The following is a 21761-nucleotide window of genomic DNA, read 5'->3' as shown; positions in this document are numbered from 1 at the left end:
CCCTCCCCTCTGCATTCCTCCTAAGCCTGTACATTCCTAGGACATCCTGAGCCACACACCTAGAACATTCTGAAGCCTCCTTCTCTCACCCTGGACCTGCTTCACTGCCTCCCATACCTCCCCAGGGTGCTCTTGCATCCCTCCACAGCATTTAGGCCTCCTCTTCAACCATCAACACCCTTCCTAATGCTCCTGCCCTCCTCCATCTCTGACTCCCATCCTCTCCTCAGCCCACCTGACACCCTAACAAATCCTCTCTCTGCTCTCTCAAATCCTGCTGTCACTCTTCAGATCCTCCCTTCTGTCTCTGCTCACACCCATGCCTCCCCAAGTGTCCTTGCTCCTCCTGCCCTGAGACTCTTGCCTTCCTCCTTGCTTTTATGCCTGTGTCCCCATAGTATGCATCAGTCTGCTTTCCCCCAGACTTCTCTCATGCCCAACGCTTCTCACATTTATCTTAGCCCTGTGTCTGATCCAAGCCTCTTACTGTCCCTTTAACTATTGGCCCCTTCCCCAGTGTCTTGTACTCCTCCAGAGCCTTAGACCCTGTCCTAGCAGTGTCCAATCCCACTGCCTGCTGCTATCATAAACACACTCCTAACATCTACCTGGATGGGTGCCAGATTCCTACTCTCCTCCCCTTCCTTGAACTGCACTCATAATCCTCAGACTCCTAACATCTACATGGACCACCTCTGCGGAGTCCAGCCGCCATTCCTCCTCAGAGTCTTCTGCCCTCCCCCAGGAAACTCGTAGTATGCTCCCACCCTATCCATGTGAGTCTCTTCACCTCTCTCCAACTTTCTTTCTTCCCTCAGGCACCCACCATCAGCCCGAGACTCCTGCCCTACTCTGAGACCATCTACACTCTCTGAGGCTCACATCATACCCTGAGGCGCCTGCTCTTTCTCCTTAGTCAACTTCCAGCATCCTCCACAGGCTCATGGACTACAGTAATCCCCTGCCCTCTGCTGGACACTTTCTACAGGAACCTCCTTTTCTTGTTTTCTCTTTTCTTCCTCCTCCTCATTTTTACTCCTACTTCCCTCCTCCCTCCTGTCTTGAGTGCTTCCTCCTAATTCTCTATTTCATTTCCTCTCCTTTCCTCATCTCTCCTCCCTCCCTCCTCTTCCCTCTTCTATCTTTTTTTCTTCTGTCTTATTTTCCAACCTTAGCTCTCATCTCTCCTCATTTCTCCTCCCTCCTCTTCCCTGCTTTCTTCCCTTTCTTCCCTCTTTTCCTCTCTGTTCTTTCCCCACCTCCCTTGTATTTTCTGGTCTTCAGACTTTCCACCTTCTTCCCTCTTCCTCCTCTTGTCTCTTTCCTCATACTCCCTCCTGCTTCTTTCTCTTCTTTTCTCCCTCCTTTCACTTTTTCATATCATCCACTATCCTCCTGTTTATTTTTCCATTTACTTTCCTTGTGCCCCTCTTCCCTTCCTGCATCTTCTTTCTTTCTTTTTTTTAAGATTTATTTATTTACTTTATGCATATGAGTATACTGTAGCTGTCCTCAGACACACCAGAAGAGGGCATCAGATCCCATTGCAGATGGTTGTGAGCCACCATGTGGTTGCTGGGAATTGAACTCAGGACCTCTGGAAGAGCAGTCAGTGCTCTTAACCACTGAGTCATCTCTCCAGACCCTGCATCTTCTTTCTTCCCTCCACTTCTATTCCACTCTCCTTTTCTCCTCCTTTGTCATCCTTCTTCCCTTCTGTGCTGCTCACTATTCTTTCCCTTTATTTTCTCCCCCTTGTAATTTCTCTTTTTCCCTCGGATTATTTTTTCCTTATCTTCTCTTTTCACTCTTCCTTCCCTTTCCTCAGTTTCTCCTTTTCCCCTTCTCTTCCCCTTTTCATCCTCCTTTTTTCTCTCTCTTCTCTTTTCTTTTCTCCTCCTTTTTTCCTTCCCCCCTCTGGCTTCTTCCATCCTTGTCCTTCTTATCAGCTTTCTTTTTTTGTTCTCTTCCCCCATCTTTCCAGATCTTCTCTTAATCCAGCTTCCATGCTTCCTCTTTTTTACTCCTTCCTCTTTCTTTCCTTCTCTTCCTTCGCCTTTCCTGTCTCCCTCTTTGCTCCTACCAACTATCCCCTCCTCTTCCCTATTCCCTTCTTTCTTCCTCCTCTTTCCTGTAAGCCACCTTCCTTTATCCTTATCTTTTCTTGCCCTTCATCTTCACTCCTGCTCCCTATTTTCTCCTTCTTCCACTTTCCTCCTCCCCCCACAGAATCTTCCCTGCTCCCCATTCACACCTGTTCCTTCATCTCTCCTTTCTCTTCCCTCCTCTTTTCTCTCTCCTCCTTCTTCCAATTCCATCTTCTCTCCAACCTCCTTTTTCTTCCTTCTGTTCTCTATTCCCCCTTCTCACCTCTCATCTCTCTTTGCTTTCCTCTTCCCTTTCCTTACACTTCTCTCCTTTCATCTTCTCTCCCTATCCACTTCCTGCTGTTCTTTCCTCTTCCCTCCTCCCTTCTCTTACCTCTTTCATCTTCCCTTGTCTTCCCTCCTCCCACGTTCTCCATCCTGGCTTCTCCCTACCCTTTCTTCCTTTTTTTTTCCAACCATCCTCCTCATTGCTCCTCTTCTCTCCTTACTCCCACTTCCGTTGTTTCTCCTCACCCTTACACCATCCTCTTCCTTACTCTCTTTTTCCATCATTTCTCCTTCCTCCTCTTTCCTCCTCCCTCTTCACTTGTTTTAACTTCAGTTCTATGTCCTCCAGGTCCCTCCTTTCTCTTCCCTCTTTCAAACTCTAACATTGCTGCTTTCTTCCCTTCCTTCAGCCCTCTGTTCTTGTCCCTACTCCTTCCTCTAATTACCTCTTCTACCTTCCTCTTCCATAGTTCCTCTTCTTCCTTCCCCTCCATGTCTCACTTATCTTCTTTCTTCCCTGCATTTCCTCTCCTTCTTTTCTCTCTCTCTATTCTTTTATTTCCCCTCCCCTCCACTTCCTTCTTCCTCTCTTCTCTACTCTTTCCTTCTATTTCCTCTGAGTTCTACCTCTCTCCATTCTATTCCTTCCTCTTCCTTTCCCACTCTTCTTCCTCTTTCCTAATATTTTCTCCTCCTCCTTCTGTTTTCCATCCTCTTCCCTTCTCCCTTTTCTTATTTCCTCGCCCCAAAGCCCTCTTTCTCCCTCTTCCCTGTTCTCACCACTTCCTTCTTCCAACCAACCTCTTCTCTCCTTCTTTGTCCTCCTCTCTCCTGTTTCCTCCACTCATCTCTTCTCTTTCTTCTCCCTTCCTTCCTTCCTTCTTCTGGAAAATTCTTTAGTTTCACTTTCCTCGTCTGCTTCTTCCCTTCTTACTCTTTAGTCCTCCATATTTTTCTGTCTTCATTTATTCCTCCCCTTCCTGACTCTCTACTCTTCACCTTCCCCTTTACTCTTCAGTCCTCCTTTCTCCCACTCCTCTCCTTCTATTTGCTCCTCCCTCCCATCCTTTCCCGCCACTATCTTCCCCCTAGTACTTCTTCCCTCTTCTTTCTTTCCTCCTCCCTCATCTTTCCTCCTTTATATTCCCCAAATGCTCCTCTTTCTTCCTCTTTCCTCTTCCCTTATCTCCCTCTTCTCTCATATTCTTTCCCCTCTCCCTTTCCCTTTTAGCTCCATTACCCTCCCCTCTCCACTTTCCCCCCTCTCTCCCTCCTCTCGCCTCCACTGCTCTCTTTCCTAGTCCCTAAACTTCCATCTCCTGTCCTCTTCTGGCTTCCTCCTCCTAGCTGTTTTTCTCTCTTCCTCCTTAACTGCTCTTCATTCCTTTTCACACTTTCCTTCCTCTTCCACTCTGTTCTTTTCTCCCTCTCTTACTTTCACATTCTTGTTCCCTCCCTCCTTCCTGTTCCTTTCTTTCCTCCAATACCCTCTCCCCTCCTATTTCCATCTCCCTCTCCTTTCTGCCTTCTTCCTCTCCCTTTCTTACTTGGCACCTGCTCCACCCTTTTTGATTCTACTCCTTTCTCTTCCCACCCCTCTTTCCTCTTCCTTCTTCTTCCATCTTCCTTCCTTGTCCTTCATACCTCACTCCCTCCTCTGCACTCTTCCTACTTGACTCCTTCTCCTGATTCCTTCTTTTCTATTCCCTCCTCTTCCCACCTCTTTCCTGTCTACTTCCTCTTTTTCCTTCCCAATGCTCTCTCTACTTCCTTCCATCTTCTCTAGTCTTCCCCCCTCTTTCTTCTGTTCACTTTCCTCTTCTAACCAACCACTTCTCTCTTCAGCTCTCCCCCTTCTCTTCTCTCCTCCATTCACTTTCATTCTCATCCTACTTACCTTCTCCCATCTACAATTTTCCCTCCTCTCTCATTATTAATCATTTTATCCCTTTACATTTCAAATGATATTCCCCTTTCTGGTTTCTCATCCTCAACCCCCACAACCCACCCCCTCCCCCTCCCCTTTGCCTCTATGAGGGTGCTCCTTTACCCACCCACCCACTCCTGCATCACCACTCTAGCATCCTCCTATGCTGGGCATCAAGCCTCCACAGGACCAAGGGCCTCTCCTTCTACTGATGCCAGATAAGGCCATCCTCTGCTACATATGTAGTTGGAGTTATGGGTCCCTCCCTGTGTACTCTTTGGTTGGTGGTTTTGTCCCCAGGAGCTCTGGGTTGTCCAGCTAGTTGTTATTGTTGTTCTTCCTGTGGGGTTGTGATCCCCTTCAGCTCCTTCAGTTCTTCCCCTACTTCCCCTAATTGAAGTTCATGGGCTCAGTCCAATGGTTGGCTGTGAGTATCTGCATCTGTATTGGTCAGGTTCTGGAAGAGTCTCTCAGGGTACAGCCATACCAGGCTCCTGTCAGCAAGTGTTTCTTGGCATCAGCAATAATGTTTGATGTCTGCAGATGGGATGGGTCCCTAGTGAGGTGATCCCTGGATGGGCTTTCCTTCAGTCTCTTCTCTATTTTTCATCCCTGCATTTCCTTTAGACAGGAATAATTCTGGGTTAAAATTTTGAGATGGGTGCGTGGCCCCATGTCTCAACTCTTATATTTTTACTCCACCTTCCTTCTTCCTCATCTTTCCTTGTCCCTTCTCCATCCCCCTCCCTTTTCCTTCTTCTTCCCTCATCCATCCCCTCCCCACTTTCCTCCTCTTCTCTCCTCCCTTCTCTTTTTCTTTTTTCTTTTTTATTGTATATTTTATTTGCATTTCAGATGTAATCCCCTTTCCCAATTCCCCCCCTCACCCAGGAACCCCTATCCCATTCCCTCTCCTCCTGCTTCTATGAGGATGGGCCCCCACCCTCCCACTCCCACTTCCCTACTCTCGAATTCCCCCACACTGAGGCATCCAGCCTTCACTGGACCAAGGACTTTCTTACCCACCTATTCACTACAAGGCCATCCTCCCCTACAATATACAGCTGGAGCCATGGGTCCCTCCCTATGTGCTCCCAGGCTGGTGGTTTAGACCCTGGGGAGCTCTGGTTGGTTGGTATTATTGCTCTCCCCATGGGGCCGCAAACACTTTCAGCTCCTTCAGTCTTCTCTCTCACTCCTCCATTGGGAACCCCTTGATCAGATCAGTGGTTAGCTGTGAGCATCCACCTCTGTATATTCAAGCTCTGGCAGACCTCTAAGGAGACAGCTATATCAGGCTCCTGTCAGTATGCACTTCCTGGCATCCACATCAGAGTAAAGGATGGATACCCAGGTGGAGCAGTCTCCAGATGTCCCCTCCTTCGGTTTCTGCTCCATGCTTTGTCTCCATATTTGCTCCCACGAGTATTTTGTTACTCCTTCTAAGGGCCAAAGCACCCACACTTTGGTCTTCCTTGTTCATGAGCTTCATGTTGTCTGTGAGTTGTATATTAGCCCTTCTCTTTTTCTTCTTTCCCATATTCTTCCTCGTGCCCTCCTCTTCTCTTCCATTCCCTTGTCTCTTCCTTTCCCTCATCCCTCCTCTTCCCTTTTTGTCCATCCTCCCTCCTCTTTCCTCCTTTTCCTTCTTCTCTCCTTACTCCTCTTCACTCTTCCTTTTTCTACCCTCCCGTCTTAGGGTTTCTATTCCTGACCAGGAGCAAGTTGGGAAAGAAAGGGTTTATTCAGCTTATAATTCCACACTGCTGTTCATCACCAAAGGAAGTCAGGACTGGAACTCACACAGGGCAGGAACCTGGAGGCAGAAGCTGATGCTCCCTCTCTTTTACTCCCTCTTTTTTCACCTTCACTCTTCCAGCCTCCCCTCTTTCTACTTCACTCTTCCCACATCTTCACTTCCCTCCTCTTCTTTTCTTTCTCCTTCCCCCACCTCTATCATTTCCTTCCTTTCTCCTGTTCTCTCTCTTCATCCCTCTTTTCTTTCACACTTCTCCTTCCATCTACCAATCTCGTCCCCTTTCTCTCCTTTTGCCTTTAGTTTCTGGTCCCTCTTCTCTCTTTCCCCTTACCTACTACTCCCTCCTGTTTTCTTCTTTCTCCTCCTCCTGTTCCCTTCTACAATCCTGTTCCCTTCCTCTTTCCTCTTGTCTCTGTTATCTGTTTCCTTCCTGTTGGATCTCATTCCTCTTGCTTCCTCTTGCTCATCTTTTTCACTTTTCTCTTCCCCTTCCATCCTCTTCAGTCTTCCATTCTCTTCCCTCATATTTTCTCTTCCCTCCTTTCCCATTTTTGTCCCCTTTCTGTCCTCTTCTGTCTGCCCTATGCTACCCTCCTCCTTTGCTTCCATTTCTATTTCAGTCCTCTTCATTCTTCTCTCTTTCCTCTTCTTGCCTCTACTCTCATTTTCCCAAAACTCTCTCCTTTCTTCTTTCCATCCCTATGGTAACTTTCTTTATCTTCTTCCCTCCTTTCTACTCTTCTCTACTCCACTACCATCTTTAACCTTCTTCTGTTCCCCAACTTTCTTCCCCCTCGTCTCTCCTTTATTTTCCTTTTTTCCTTCTCTTCAAGCGTCCCTTCTCTTCCCGCCACCAGTATCGTTCCTCCTCCATACTCTTCCTTCATTCTTCCTGCCCCTTACCATTTTCTTTTTCTTTCCTTTCCCCCAATTTCCCTCTTCCCATCTCTTCTTTCACCTCCCTTGTCTCTCCTTTCTCATTTTCCTTCATACCTCCTTTTCCCTCCTCCACCCTCCTTACTCTTCCCTCCACCTCTTTTACCTTTTCTTCCCCCTCTTTATTTCTCTCGCTTGTTTATCAAATCTTCTCTACTCACTCTACTTCCTTACCACCTCTTCCTTTCTCTTCTTTCTTAAATCTTCTCTCATCTACCTTTTTCCTTCTTCCCTTCTCTCTCCACTTTTATTTTTCCTTTGCTCTCATCTACTTTCCCTCCTTTCCTTCTCCTCTCCCTCCTTTCCCCTCTTCCTCCATTCTCCCTTTTAGTTCCTCTCTCCTTTTCTTTTTCTTCTCCTTCCTTCTCTAACCTATTCCGTCCTCTTCCCACTTCCCTTGCCTTCCATATTCCTTTCTTTTCCCACATCCCTCCTGCTTCCACTTCTTGGCTCTTCCTCCTCCTCCATTTCCTACTTTCATCCTCTTGTCTCTTCCATCTTATCTCAACTTTCCTCTTCTTTCATTTTCTTCCTTCTTCCCTCCTCTCCTCATAGCTCATCTTTTCCATTCTTTCTTTTCTTCCATACTCCCTCCATTTCCCTCTTCCCTCACTCCCCTTCTTCCCCTCTCTATTCTTTTATCTCTCCACTCCTCTCTTCCTTTCTCTTCCTTGCTCCTTCCTCTTCACTCCTCTTCCTTCTTCGTCCTTCATCCACCTTTTCCCCTGCTGGCTTCTCTACCCTTGCCATTCCTCTTCCCCTTCCTTCTCCTTCTTCCTCCTTCCCTTTTCCATTTCCCTTCACTTCCCACTTCCTCCTCTTCTCTCTCCCCATTATTTTCAACTTCTCCCCCCTTTGCAAAATTCTCTTCTCTCTACCTCCCTATTTTATCTGCCTCTTTCCTCTTCATTTTATTTTTCTTTTCTCTGCTAGGTCCTCTACCAACCTCTTCCCTCTTCTGTTCTCCCTCCTTTCCCTTCTCTTTCACCCCCTTTATTTTCTCTTGTCTCTTTCCTTTTATTTCCTCCTCCATATTTTCTCCTTTGCACCTTCTTTCACTTTTGGCTTTTCTTCTCTTACCTCCTCTTCAAGCTTCCTGTGGTTTCTTTCCTCCATTCATTTCCATCCTCCATCTCCTTTCTTTGCTCCTCCAATTTCTCTCCCTCTGCCTTCCTATACTCTTCCCTCCTCCCTCTTACCTACTTCCTCCTATTTTGTTCTCTTCTTTCTATCTAACCCCTTGTCCTCCATCCTCTGACCCCCTCCATTCCTGTCCTTAACCCTGCCTCCTCCTTCTGCCTTCTTCTGCACATTCTCTACTTCCTTCAACTTCTTTCTTTCTCTTTCCTGCCCCCTTTCCTTTCCTTCTTCACACTTGTCTCCCCTCTTGGGTCCTCTCTACTCTTCCTTCGTCCCCATTTTCACTCTCTTCCTTCTTTCCTCTTCTTCACACTTCCATCCTCCCTACTCTATCTACCTTGATTCTATTCTCTCCTCTTCCCTTCTTCCTCATATTCCTTCTTTTCTTTCCTCTCCTTTTACCTTTACTCTCCCCTCTAGGCCTCTCTATTCTTTCATTTCTTCTTATTTTCTTTCCTCCCCTCCCCACTTTCCTCCTCTTTCTTCATTCTCTTTCCTCTTCTTCCCTTCTGAACCTTCTTCCCTCCTCTTCCTTTATTCCTCATTTTTCCTCTTCTCCTCTTCCCACCTCCCTTCTTTTTCAACCTCCTTCAACTTTCCAAATCCCTCTTCGGTCTTTCTCCCTCCCTCCTTTTCTCTCCTCTCCTTTTTCCACTGCCATCTTCTATCTTCTTTCCTCCTCTCTCTACTTTTCTCCCTTTCCCTCCTCTCCCCTATTCCCTCTTCTTTTCTTCTAATTCTTACCTCCTCTTCCCCATCCATCCTTCCTATTTTCTAATCTTCCTTCTTCCATCATTGTTCCAGTACCATCTTTTCACCTCTCTTCTTTCCCCCTCTCATCCAGTCTGTTTTTATTCCTTCTTCTTCCCTTTCCTCCATCTTCCTTTAGTCTCCCTTTCGTCTGTCTCCTTCTTATTTCCCTCTTCTCTCCTCTTCCTTCTTTCTTTCTTCTTCTTTTTGCTTCCTCCTCTTCCCTCCTCCCACTCTTACATCCTCCATCCTCTTTGCTTTTCCCTCCTCTTTCTTCCTTCTGCCTCTTTGCTCCCTTCCCCTTTTTATCCATCCTCTTGAATCTTCTTCAGTCCCCTGTCCTCTCTTCAATGTTTTCTGTTCATCCTCATTTCTTCTTTCCTGCTCTTCCCCTTTCCCTTATTAACTTCTCCATCTCCTTCCTTTCTCTTCCCTCATCTTCTCTTTTCTTTCCTTCCTCCTCTTACCCTTTTCCAATTTCTTTACCCCCTTTCCACTTCCCTTCCTCTCTTTTCCCTTCTCATCATTATTGTTCCTCCCTCTCCTTTCTCCCTTCCTCTTCTATCTTTCCTTCTTTTTCATTTTTGCCCTTTGCCCTTTTCCTCCCTCCTCCTCCTTCTTCCTTATTATTTGCTCTTCCTTCAACCCTCCCTTTTCTTTCTTTCTCCTCTCCTTCCCTTCAAATCTAACCTCTTTCCCTTTCTCCCGTCTCCTTCACTCCTTTTGTGGTCCCCTCCTCCCTGTTACTTCCAGGTTCCTGTTCTCTCCCCAATGCCTCTTCCATCCTCCCACCTTTTCATTTCCTCTATCCTCCTTAACCATCATTCCTCTTCAGCCTTCTTCCCTTCTTTTCATCCTTCCTTCCACTTTTCTTCTCCCACCCTTTCTACTTATTGCAATTTATTTTGCTCCCTCTTCCCTCCTCTCTTCATCCCTCCTTGTTTCTTTCCCTTTTCCTTTTCCCTATTTCTTTCCCTCCCCTCTTCCATTCTTTCTCCCCCTCCTCTTCACTCCTCTTCACATGAACCTCCTTGTCCTTCTTCCTTCCACTCCCCTCTCTCTTATTCTCTTTTCTTCCATGCCCCCTTTTCTTCCCTTCTCCAGGCACAACCTACTTCTAGCCCCTTCCCTCTTTTCCTTTCTCTTATTCCTTTTCTTTCCTGTTCTTTCATTCATCATCTTCCTTCTTCTATACTGTACCTTCCATTCACCTCTTCTTGATTCCTCCAGTTTCTTTTCCCAGCTTTCTTTATCTCTGTCTGCTTTACCCTTGTTTCTCTTCATACTTCTCTGTGCATCACTCTTCTTCCATCCTCTTTTCTCATACCTTTCTATTCTTGTCGCTCATGCCTCCCCTTCCCTCCTCCCTCCTCTTCCTTCTTCTCCTCCTAAGTTCTCCATCCCCTTCCTTCCTCTTCCCTCTTCTTCTCTTTCTTGTCTTCCCTCCTCTTTCATCTTCATTCTTAATGCTTCCTCTTCTTACCTCTTCCCTTATTTTCTCTCTTTTGCCCCCTATTCCCCTTTCTTTTCTCTGCTCTCCCCTCTCCTCTTGCCTACAGTCTCCAGTTATCTCCTTTTCTCTCATACCTGCTTTTTCTTCACATTAGTCCCCTTCCATCTTCCCTTATTCTTCCTTTTACCTATTTTCCTCCTCTCCTTCCTATCCCTCCTTCCTCACACTTCCCTTTTTGTTCCTCTTCCCTCTCCCCTCTTCTTCCCTTCTTCCCCTCATTACTTCTCTTCCCTCTTTCTCTTTTTTCTTCCTCTCTCCCCTTTCCTCTTCCATTATTGCTCCCCTTGCCTCTTCCATTCTCTTTCCTCCTACCTGCCCTGTGCAGATTTGAATTATAATGGCCCCTGTAGGGTAATAGGGAATTGCACTATTAGTAGATGTGGCTTGGTGGAAGAAGTCTGTCACTGGGAATGGGCTTTGAGACTTCAAATTCTCAAGCCAGGCCCAGAGTCACACTTCATGCTGCCTGCCAATACAGATAAAGAACTCCCAACAACTTCACCAGCATCATGTCAGCCTGCAGGGTACTATGCTTCCTGCCATAATAATAAAGGACAAAACTTCTGACCCTTTAAATGCCGATATCATCATTTTTTCTTTTATAATAGATGCAGTGATCAAGGATGCTCTTCATAGCAATAGAAACCCTAAGAGAATCCACCAACTACTTTCCTCTTCTTACCTCTTCTTCCATCTTCCCTCCTCTTTTTCTCTCTTCCCCTTATACCTTCCCTTTCTTCCTACCTCTTCCTTACTCTCCCGTGTCTGTTTTTGACTCCTTTTTTTCCTTCCATCTTAGCTCCCATCCCTTAATCCCTTTGCTTTCCTCCCAACTTTCTCTTTTCTCTTTCCATGCCTTCTCTTTTTCTTTCATCCTTGATCCTCTTCCCACTTCCCTTCTCATCCCTCCATCCTCCCTTTCAATCTTCTACTTTCTTTTTCCTGTTTCCACTTCTTGCTGTTTCCCAATTCCCTTCTCTTCTCTCTTCCCTCCTCTCACTTCTTTCCTTTCTACTCTTTTCACTACCTTTTTTCGACTGTCCTGCCTTCAACTTGTCTCTTGTTTCCTCACTCTTTTCTCATTCCTTCACTTTCCTGCTCTCCCAGGAAAGTGGGAGAGTGCTCTCAATCTTTTTCCTCTATCCTTTACTTCTCTTCCCTTATTTACCCTCTCCCTTATTTCTCAGCTTGTCTTCTCTTCCTTTACACATCATTCCCCTTCCTCCTTACCCTTTATACTCTCTTTTGTCCTTTTTGTCTTTTCCTGTATTCTTATTCTCACCTCTCCATCACTTACCCTCATTTCTCCTCTTCCTTACTTCCTTCTCTTCCATTCTCATATTTTCCCTTCTCCCTGTTGTCCCCTCCTTATCTCTGCTCCATCTTTATTCCTCTATTCTCTTCCATAGTACCTCCTCTTCCCAATTCCCTCCTCCATCTGTCCTCTTTCCTTCCTCCTATCTGTAGCTTCTTTTTCACTCTTCTCTCCCCCCTCCCCTTCACTTCCCTCCTTTATCCTCTTGCCAGCCTAGTCCTCTTTTCTCTCCTACCCTCCTTCCTCCATTTCATGTCATTTTTCAGTTCCTTCATCATCACTCTATCTTACTTCCCCCTTGTCTTTATGCCCCCTACTCTTTCAACCCTCCCCTTTGACTTTCTATATCTTCTATCTTCCTCCCTCTTCTCCTTTCTTCTTCTGTCTTCTCTTTTCTCCAATTACCAGCCCACCTCTATCCTCTTTCCTCTCTTTTCATCCCCACTCTTCCTCTTCCCTTCTTCCTCTTCCACAGCTTTCCCTCTGTTCTCCACTCTCTTCTACTCCTCTTCTCACTTACATTCTCTTTCCCCCTGATCCATCCACATCCCATTCTCCTTCTCTTTCCTCTTCCCTACTGTTGTCTTCCCCTTCTTTTCTTTTGAAACTCCTGTTTCCTTTCCAAAACATCTGCTCTCTTCACTCTACTACTCCTTCTCTTCTATTGCTCCCTCTCTTTTACTCCCTCTTCCCTGCTCTTCTTTCTTTTCCCCTCTTCATCCTTGTGTTCACTTCCTTTCTCCACAGCTTCTTTCCTTCCTCCATTTCCCTTTCATCTCTCCTCGCCTCCCTCTTCTCTATTCCCTCTACTTTCTTGGTCTTTCTTCTTTTAGCCTCCCTCTACTTCTTACCTTTTCTTCCCTCTTCTTTCCCCTTTCTTCCACAGTCATCTCTTTCCTCCTTTTCTCATCTACTTTCTCTTTTGCCCTCTGTGTTCTTCCTTTTGTTTCTCTTATTCAAACACCCCTACTCCATCCACCTCCCTTATATTCCCTCCTCTTCCTTTCTTCTTCATATTCCTTCTCTTTTCTCTCCTCTTCCATCTCCCTTCATCTACCCTCCTCACTCTCCTACCCCTTTCCTTCCTCCTTCTCTTTCCTTTTCCCCTGTTCTTCATTCATCCATCTTCTTTTCTCTTTTTCATTCTTGTTCATTTTACCCACCCTTGTCCTTCTCTCTTCTCTCCTCCCTCACAATCCTTCTTACCCTCTTTTCTTCCTCCCTCCCTTTCAATTTCTCTTCTCTCTTCCCCCTCCCTCCTGTTTTTCTCCTATCCTCTTTCTATCACCTTTTTTAACCCCCTTTCCTTCTTCCTTCTCTTCCCTTCCCTCTCCCTCTTCAGTTCTCTCTCTATCTCTCTTTTTGGCATTTCCCTTTTATATCTTCTTATTATTCAACTCCTCTTCTATCACCTTCCTTCCTCTTCCCTCCACTCTTTTCTAACCTCATCCCTCATCTTGCTCTTCCCTGCTGCCCACACTTCCATCCTTCCTCCTGTCTTCTGTTCCCTCCTCTTCTCCCCCCTCTCTTTTTCTTTTTCCTTTCCTTCTTTCTCTATTCACTCATATTCTGTTTCCTCTCCTTTTCTCTTCCCTCCACTCCCCTTTCCCCACCTTTCTTCTTCTTGATATTTCTTCTTTTTCCCCTTTCCTTCTCTTCTCTCTTTTCTAGTCTTACATTCTCCCTTCCAATTCCAGTTCCTTCTCATTTCCCCTCCTCTCTTGTCTCTTTTTTCTATTCCCTCTTTCCTCCTATTTTACCCCTTTTCCTCCTCTTTCCCATTTCCATCTTCCTTCCTCTTTCCTTCTAGTTTCTTCTTTCTTTCTGCTTCCCTCTCTTCCCTCCTCCCACCACTTACATCCTCCATCCTTTTCTCTTTTCCAGTTTTCTTCCTCCTCCTCCTCTTTGTTCCCCCTCCTCTTTCTTCCTTCCTCCTCTTACTCAGTCATCTCTCTTCCTCTTGTTTCATCTATCCTCCTGCTTCTCCTCCTTGCTTCCTCCCTTCCTTTTCCTTCTACATTCCCTCATCTTCCTTTCTCCATTCTGATTCCTCATAGGTCTTTCTATTCTCTCTTCCTTCGGCTTCCTTCTTCCATTCCCTTGTCTCTTCCATCCTCTTCCCTCCCCTCCCCTCTTCTCCCCTCTTCCTCTTTCTGCATTTCCCCTCTACCACCAAGTTTACCCTTGCCTCATTTTTCATATACATAGAGCTTATGTCCTCTTCCATCCTATTCCTTACACCTCCTTATTCCTCCATTTCCCCACTGCCCTCCACCCTTCCATTTTCTCTTAACTCTACTTCTATACTCCCTCCCCTTCTCATTTCCCTGTCTCTGTCCCCTATTCCATTCTTTTGATTCTTTCCACTTCTTCCCTATTCTTCTCTACCAATGTATCTTCTCTTGTCCTCCCCCTCCCTTACTGCCACCTTCATAAACTACAAATTCCTTCCCCTTCTCTTCTCTCTTCTGCCCTCTTCCTCTTTTCTTCATTTCCTCTATGTTCTTCTTTTCTTTTCTCTCTCTTCTTCCCTCTTCTTCCTTCATCTTCTTTCCATCTTTCTCTTACATCCTCCCTCATCTTTCCTCTTCTTTCTTATTCTCTTCTATCTCCCCCCTCTTCCTTTGCTCATTCTTGTCCCTATTCCTCCTGCCACTCCCTTCCACATCATGCCTTCTCCTTCCCTTTCTCTTTTCATCCCCTTTCCTAGCTCCATTCTTCTCTTCTCCTCTTCTCCCCTCTTCTCTTTCCTTCCTTCTCCTCCCCTCTGCTCCTCTCCTCTTCTCACATCATCTTCCCTTCCCTGTCTCCCATTTTCTCTTTCCCTTCCCTTCTCTCCTGTTCCCTTACTCCTCTTTAGCCCTCTCTCTACTACCCTTGTCTTCCATTCTTATTCCTTTTTCTTCTTTCCTCAGCCCTCCTCACTTCTATTATTCTTCCTCCCTCCCTTTCGTTTTTAGCTTCTCTCCACTCCGTTTCCACTTTCCTCCAATTACTACTCACCTCCCCTCTCTCCTCTGTCCTCCCTCTTCCTGCCTCTTCCCTGATTCTTACTTCACCTTGTCCCTCATCTTCCCACTTCTTCCTCTTCTATCCCTGTGCTCTGCCTGTCTTCCTGTTCTTCCCTCCTAACTTCTGTGTCTTCATTTTCATTCCTCTCTTTTCTTCCACTATTTCTTTGCTTCCCAATAATTCCCTTCTCCCTCTGTCCTCTTTGATTTTCCCTTGTCTTTTCCTCCCCATTCATTGCCTCTTCTTCTGCCCTTGTTTCCATTCCACCTTCATACATTTTACCTCCTTCCTCTTCTGTATACAGTCCTTTTCTTTTCTTCCTTTCTCCCTCCTTTTCCTTCTTTTTTCAATTTCCAGCATCTTCTCTCTTTGCTATTTCCTCCCCTTAAATTTTCCTCCAAATCCTTCATCTCTCCCCTTTCCACTTCTTTCCTCTTCTTTGTTCTTCTTTCCGCATCATTTTCTCTTTTCCTTCTTGTCTCTTACTTTTGCTCTCCTTCCTCCCTCTTCTACACTATCTCATCCTTTTTCTTCTTCCCTAGTCTTCCGTGTACTTCCTTCTACTCTACTCTCCCATCCTTTCTCCTCTTCCCTCATCGATTCTATTCCTTTTATCTCCTCCTTCCTCTTCCATCCTGTTGTCTCCTTCTTACCTTTCCTTCTACACTTCTGTTCTCTCCCAAAGCCTCTGCTATTATCGCTCCCTTTTAGTCCTGCTCTCTCTCCCCTTTTAGCCTCTTTCTCTATTTTCTCTTCCACTTCTCTTTCTCCAATCTTCCCTACTTCCTCCATTTCCCTCTTGCCTCCTATTTTTTCTTTGCAACTTGTCCTTCCTCTGTCTTCATCACGCTTCCTTTTTCTTTCCTATTTCCATTCTTCCTTATTTCCTCTGCGTCCCTCTTCCATGCTACCTCCCTGGCTCTTCTCTAGACTTGCCATTCTTCTTTCCTCCTTCAACTTCCCTCCTCTTCCACTCCCCCTTCACTTTCCTTCTGACACAACCCTTTTATAGACCCTTCCCTTCTTTCCCCTTCTTTCCTTGTTCCTTTTATTTCCTATTCTCTAATTTATTACCTTCCCTCCTCCTCTCTCCTCTTTCCTTCTTTCTCCACTTTCTTTTTGCCAGATTTCCCCATCTCCCTCCTCTTCCTTTTCTCTTCATTCTTCACTGTTCATCCCTCTTTCCTGCTCTCCCCTGACCCTATTCTCTCTTCTTCCCTTTGTGGACCTATTCATCTTCTCTCCCCTTCCCTCTTTCCTCCTACTTCTTCCCCTCTTCTTTTCCTTCTTTCCTCTTCCTTCTATTTTCTCCATCTGCTTCCATTGTATTTCATACTGCTTCCTCTTTTCTATCTTCCTTACCTCATCTTCTCTTTCCCATCTTGCCTGATTCCTTCTCTCTTCTCTTTTTTCCTCATCCCTTCTTGTTGCTCTTACCTGTTATTTCCCTTTTCTTTATCAGCTCACTTCTCTCTTTCTTTCTCTTTCCTCTCCTTTCTTCTCTCTCTCTTCTTTTTTTACTTGTCATTCTTCCTTTTCTCTTTCTTCCTTTTCCCACTCTCTTCCCTCCCTCCTCTTCTCTTTCTTCCTCCCTCATCAGTCTTTTTCTGTCTCCCTCTTCTTTTTCATTGTTCTTCACTCTTTCTCTCCTGTCTTTCTTCCTTTCCCTCCTCCCTTCCACCCTCTTTTTTCCTTTCTACTCTCCCTTATTCTTTTCTCTTCACTCTTCCCTCATTTCCTTCTCTTCTCCTCTCTTCCCTTCTGTCTCCCTGGCTCTAGTGTCTCTTTCTCCCTACTTTTCTTCAGTTTTCTACACTCATTCTTTCTGGATCCTCTTCTTTCTTCCTTCCCTGTCCCTCTACCCTCCTCCTTTCTGTCCCCAATTCTTTACTTTCTCCACTTCCCTGATTTTGCCTCTTCAAGACTCCCTCTACTTCTTTCTTACCTCTTCCTTCCATTTTCTCTGCGTTTTTCCTCATCCCTCTTCTTTGCCCTTCCATCTTGTATCTTATCTCCCCTTCCTCTTTCCTCTGGTTCCCTCTTCTTCACCCTGTCTTCTTACTTTTTTCTTTCTATGCACCTTCCCTTCTTCTTACTCTGCCTCCCTCCCTCCTATCTTGTCTTCTTCTCTTTACCCAATAATTCTTCTTCCCTTTCCCTTCTCTTACCCCTTCCCTGCTCTTCAGTATTACCTCCTCTTTCATCTTCCTCCTAGATCCATTCATCTTTCTACTTCCTTCCCCTTCTCATTTCCTTATTCTTTATCCTTATTTTCTTATTCCTTGTCCCCTTCATCTCTTTCCCACATTTCTCCTATTCCCTAATCCACCCATTTTCTCTTCTTTCCTTCTTGACCCTCTTACCTTCTTTCCACCTTCCTCATCCCTTTCTTCCCTCATAGCTCATTTGCCTCCCCGCCCACTTTTCACTTCTCTCCTCTTTCTTCTTCCCTCCTCCCTCCTCTACTCCCTTTCCTGCACTCTTCTAGCATCTTCCTTATTCCTTAGACTTTCTTCTTTCTTCTTCCCCCATCTTCCATCAGATTCCTTTCTCCTCCCTCTGTCCTTCAATTCCATCCTCCCTCATCTTTCCTCTTCCTTCCCCTTCTCTATTTCCTACACTTTCCCTGTTTCTCCTCCCATGTAGTCACCCTTCTTTCCCTTCCATCCTCCCTCTGATTTACTCATTTCTTAGCTCCTCCCTCACTTTCCTCCTTCATCTCTCTTCTCTCCTCTTCCCTTCTCCCTCACTTTTCCCCTCTTTTTCTCTTGGTCCCCCCTTTGTTTTCAACATCTCTACTTCCCACTCCCCTCTTTTTCTCACTTCCAGCCTACATTCTTTTTTATCTGCTTTTGTCTTTCCACTGCCCTTTACTGCCATTATCACCCTCTCCTCTTCACTCTTCTCTCCTCTTTCCTTTTTTCTCCTACCCCTCTTTCCTCTTCTTTAGTCTTCTCTTCTATCACCTTTGCTCCTCTTCCCACATATTTCTCTCACCCCCTCCTCTATCTTTCCTCATCCCTCTTCCTTACTCCCTACTTTTTCTTCTTCCTCCCCCTTCTTCCCATTCCCTGGTGTTCTATCTACCATCCATCTGTTTTATTCTTTCATCCTTCTTGCCTCTTTTTCACTCTTTCTTCTGCTTTCCTCTTCCCTCCCCCCTTTTGACCCTCCTCTCTGCTCTTTCCTTATCTTCCCTGCTCCTAGTTTTGTGTCCTATTTCCACCTCTTTCCTCTTTTTAGCCTCTCTTTCTTCCTCAAGTTTCCAGTTCACTTTCCTCCCTCTTTTCTTTTCATCCCACCAGTCTTGTCCTTGTTTCCTGTTACTCCTCTACCCTCAACTCTCCCTTTTCCTCCTTCAACCCCTTCCCAATTGCCTCCTTTCTCCTTTTCCCCTCTCTTGCTTTACTTCTTCCCTACTCTTTCCACTCTCTTCTTCCTTGCTTCCTTCTCATTTCTTTTTGTTCCTTTCTCTTCCTCCCACCTCTTGCATCATCCATCCTCTTTGGTCTTCTGTCTACTTTCTTTCTCTTCCCTCTTTGCCTCTTTTCCCTCCTCACTCCTGTCTTACCTTTCTTCCTTCCTCTTGAATCTTCTTTAGTCTCCTTCTTCATCTTCTTCCATTCACCCACCTTATTACTCTTCTTTGTTTCTTCTCCACCCACTCCTTCATCTTCCCTTCACCTTCCTCTTGCTGCCTCCTTCTTCTTTCTTCCCCCTCTTCCTTCATTCTCCTTCCTCCTTGCTATTGTCTTCACTCTTTTTAACCCTGTCAATCCCTTTCCTCTTCTGTCTTTTTCTCTTCTGTTCTTTTCCCATTTCTCTCATTTCCTATTACCTCTTCCTTTTCCCTTACCTTCCCCCTTCCCTCCTTTATTTCTTTCCAGCCTCCCTTTCTTTCCCCCTTTCTCCATTTTACTTCCCTACACTTTCCACTTCTTTTCTCAGCTCTCTTCCCTCTGACATCCTCCTGTATTTTAGTCCATCTTTTCTTCTCTTCCTTTTTGTCTCCTCTTCATTCTTCCCTACACTTCTCTTCTCCAATCCTCCTATTTACTCCATTTCTCTTTTGCTTCCTCTTTTCTATTTACAGCTTTTCCTTCCTCTTTTCATCCCTTTTCTGTTTCTTTTCCATTTCTTTTCTTTCCTCTTCCCTCCTCTTCCCCTTCTATCCTCTTTTCCTCCCCTCTTCTCTCCCCTTCTCCTTCCTTGTTCTTCTCCCTTCCTCCTTTAACTTTCCTACTCTCTTCTTTTATTATCCTCTATCCGATTTTGTTTTCATTCTCCTGACATTACTCAGTTCTAGCTAGTTCCCTCTTCTTTCCCTTTTCTTCTCATTCATTTTCTTCTGTTCTGTCAACCATCAATCTCCTTCTTCAATACTGTATCTTCCTCTCTCCTCTTTCTTCCTTCTTCCACTTTCTTATTGCCTGCTGTCTGCATCTCCCTCTGCTTTCCCTTCCCTTTTTTCATACTTCACTGTGTAGCCCTCTTCCCTCTTTTCTCATACTTCTTATTTTTCTCATCTTTCTCCTTCCCCCTTCCCTCCTCTTACCTTTATCTGCCCTATTCTCCATCCTCATCTTTCCTCTTCCCTCCTCTTTTACAATTTCTTCTTGCTTCTTCCAGTGACTTTCTTACTGCTTTCTTTTCTTGCCTCTTACTGGTTGTTCTCTTTCCTCTTGTCTCCTATTCCCTCTTCATTCTTCTCTCCTTCCTCCTCTTTCATAGTCCTTCCTACTGCTTCCTTTTTACTCAGGCCAAACTGAAAACTCTGCATCTCCATATCTGATGTTGAAGCACTCTTCAGATCTCCAATTCCTTTCATCCTTGTTGACTACCAGGCAGCAACAAACTTTGTTCACTTCAGCTGGTTCCACTCCATGTTAGCATCTTTCCTTGGCAGGTATCCCATGGCTCTGATATCTCTAACATCTAGGGGTATGTATCCCAGGCAACTTCAACATTTTCTATAATTTCTTATTTTTATATCTGGGGTCTACACTTGATCTTGTGGGTTCCACCAGTTGAACCAGCACCATTTGTTGAAAATGTCCTTTTTGCACTGGATGGTTTTAGTTCCTTTGTCAAATATCAAGTGACTGTCTTCAATTCTATTCCATTGATCTACCTGCCTGTCACTATACCAATATCATGCAGTTTTTATCACTATTGCTCTGTAGTACAGCTTGAGGTCAGGGATGGTTATTCCCCCAGAAGTCCTTTTATTGTTGAGAATAGTTTTCACTATCCTGTTTTTTTTGTTATTCCAAATGAATTTGAAAATTAAGCTTTCTAACTCTATGAAGACTTGAGTTGGAATTTTGATGGGGATTGCATTGAATCTGTAGATTGCTTTCAGCAAGATGGCCATTTTTACTATATTAACCCTGCCAATCCATGAGCATGGGAGATCTTTCCATCTTCTGAGGTCTTCTTTGGTTTCTTTCTTCAGAGACTTGAAGTTCTTGTCCTACAAATCTTTCACTTGTTTGGTTAGAGTTACACCATGATATTTTATATTGTTTGTGACTATTGTGAAGGGTGTCATTTCCTTAATTTCTTTCGCAGCCCATTTATCCTTTGAGTATAGGAAGGCTACTGGTTTGTTTGAGTTAATTTTATATCCAGTCACTTTGCTGAAGTTATCAGGTTTAGGAGTTCTCTGGTGGAAGTTTTGGGGATACTTAAGTATACTGTCATATCATCTGCAAATAGTGATATTTTTACTTCTTCTTTTCCAGTTTGTATCCTTTTAACCTCCTTTTGTTATCTAATTGCTCTAGTTAGAACTTGAAGTACCATATTGAATAGATAGGGAGAGAGTGGGCAGCCTTGTCTAGTCCCTGATTTTAGTGGGATTGCTTCAAGTTTCTCTCCATTTAGTTTGATGTTTGCTACTGGTTTGTTGTATATTGCTTATACTATGTTTAAGTATGGGCTTTGAATTCCTGATTGCTCCAAAGAGTTTTAACATGAAAAATGTTAAATTTTGTCAAATGCTTTTTCAGCATCTAAGGAAATGATCACGTGGGTTTTTCGTTTGAGTTTGTTTATGCGCTGGATTACGTTGATGGATTTCTGTATATTGAACCATTCTTGCATTCCTAGGATAAAGCCTACTTGTTAGTGATGAATGATCGTTTTGATGTGTTCTTGGATTCAGTTTGTGAGAATTTTATTGAGTATTTTTACATGGATACTCATAAGGGAAATTGGTCTGAAGTTCTCTTTCTTTGTTGGGTCTTATTGTGGTTTTTGGTATCAGCATAAATGTGGTTTCATAGAACAAATTGGGTAGTGTTCCTTCTGTCTTTATTTTTTGGAATAGTTCAAAGAGTATTGGCATTAGGTCTTCTTTGAAGGTCTGATACAATTCTACACTAAAACCATATGGTCCTGTTTTTTTGGTTTTTTGTTTGTTTGTTTGTTTGGAGTCTTCTAATGGCTGCTTCTATTTTTTATGGGTTATGGGACTGTTTAGATGGTTTATCTGATCTCAATTTAACTTTGGTCTTTGGTATTTGTTAAGAAATTTGTCTATTTTATCCAGATTTTCCAGTTTTGTTGAGTATAGGCTTTTGTAGAAGGATCTGATGATTTTTTTTAAAATTTCCTCACTTTCTGTTGTTATTGCTCCCTTTCCAGTTCTGATTTTATTAATTTGGATACTGTCTCTTTGCTCTCTGGTTAGTCTGGCTAAGGGTTTATCTATCTTGTTGATTTTCTCAAAGAACCAATTCCTGGGTTTTTTTTTTTTTTTTTTTTTTTTTTTTTTTGATTCTTTGTATAGTTCTTTTTATTTCTACTTGGTTGATTTCAGCCCTGAGTTTATTTCTTGCCACCTACCCCTTGGGTGTATTTGCTTCTTTTTGTTCTAGAGCTTTCAGGTGTGCTGTTAAGCTGGTAATGTATGCTCTCTCTCTAGCTTCTTTTTGAGGGCACTCAGAGCTATGAGTTTTCCTCTTATCACTGCTTTCATTGTGCCCCATAAGCTTTGGTATGACGAGCCTTCAGTTTCATTAAATTCTAAA

At 44.4% G+C, this 21761-nt stretch overlaps 1 long non-coding RNA gene across 2 annotated transcripts in view; it reads right to left on the bottom strand.

Moving 5' to 3' along the window:
• Nucleotides 1-4748: 4748 nt before the first annotated feature.
• Nucleotides 4749-21761, bottom strand: part of LOC143435603 (uncharacterized) — a 35982-nt gene continuing 18969 nt past the window's right edge. For both annotated transcript variants that reach the window (XR_013106073.1, XR_013106072.1), the window contains exon 4: nt 4749-4923. This is a non-coding gene — a long non-coding RNA (uncharacterized LOC143435603). The remainder of the gene's footprint in view (nt 4924-21761) is intronic.

This window comes from Arvicanthis niloticus, chromosome X (genome assembly GCF_011762505.2).
Source record: "Arvicanthis niloticus isolate mArvNil1 chromosome X, mArvNil1.pat.X, whole genome shotgun sequence".
Taxonomy (NCBI): domain Eukaryota; kingdom Metazoa; phylum Chordata; class Mammalia; order Rodentia; family Muridae; genus Arvicanthis; species Arvicanthis niloticus.
This window is presented reverse-complemented; position numbering and strand designations above follow the sequence as displayed.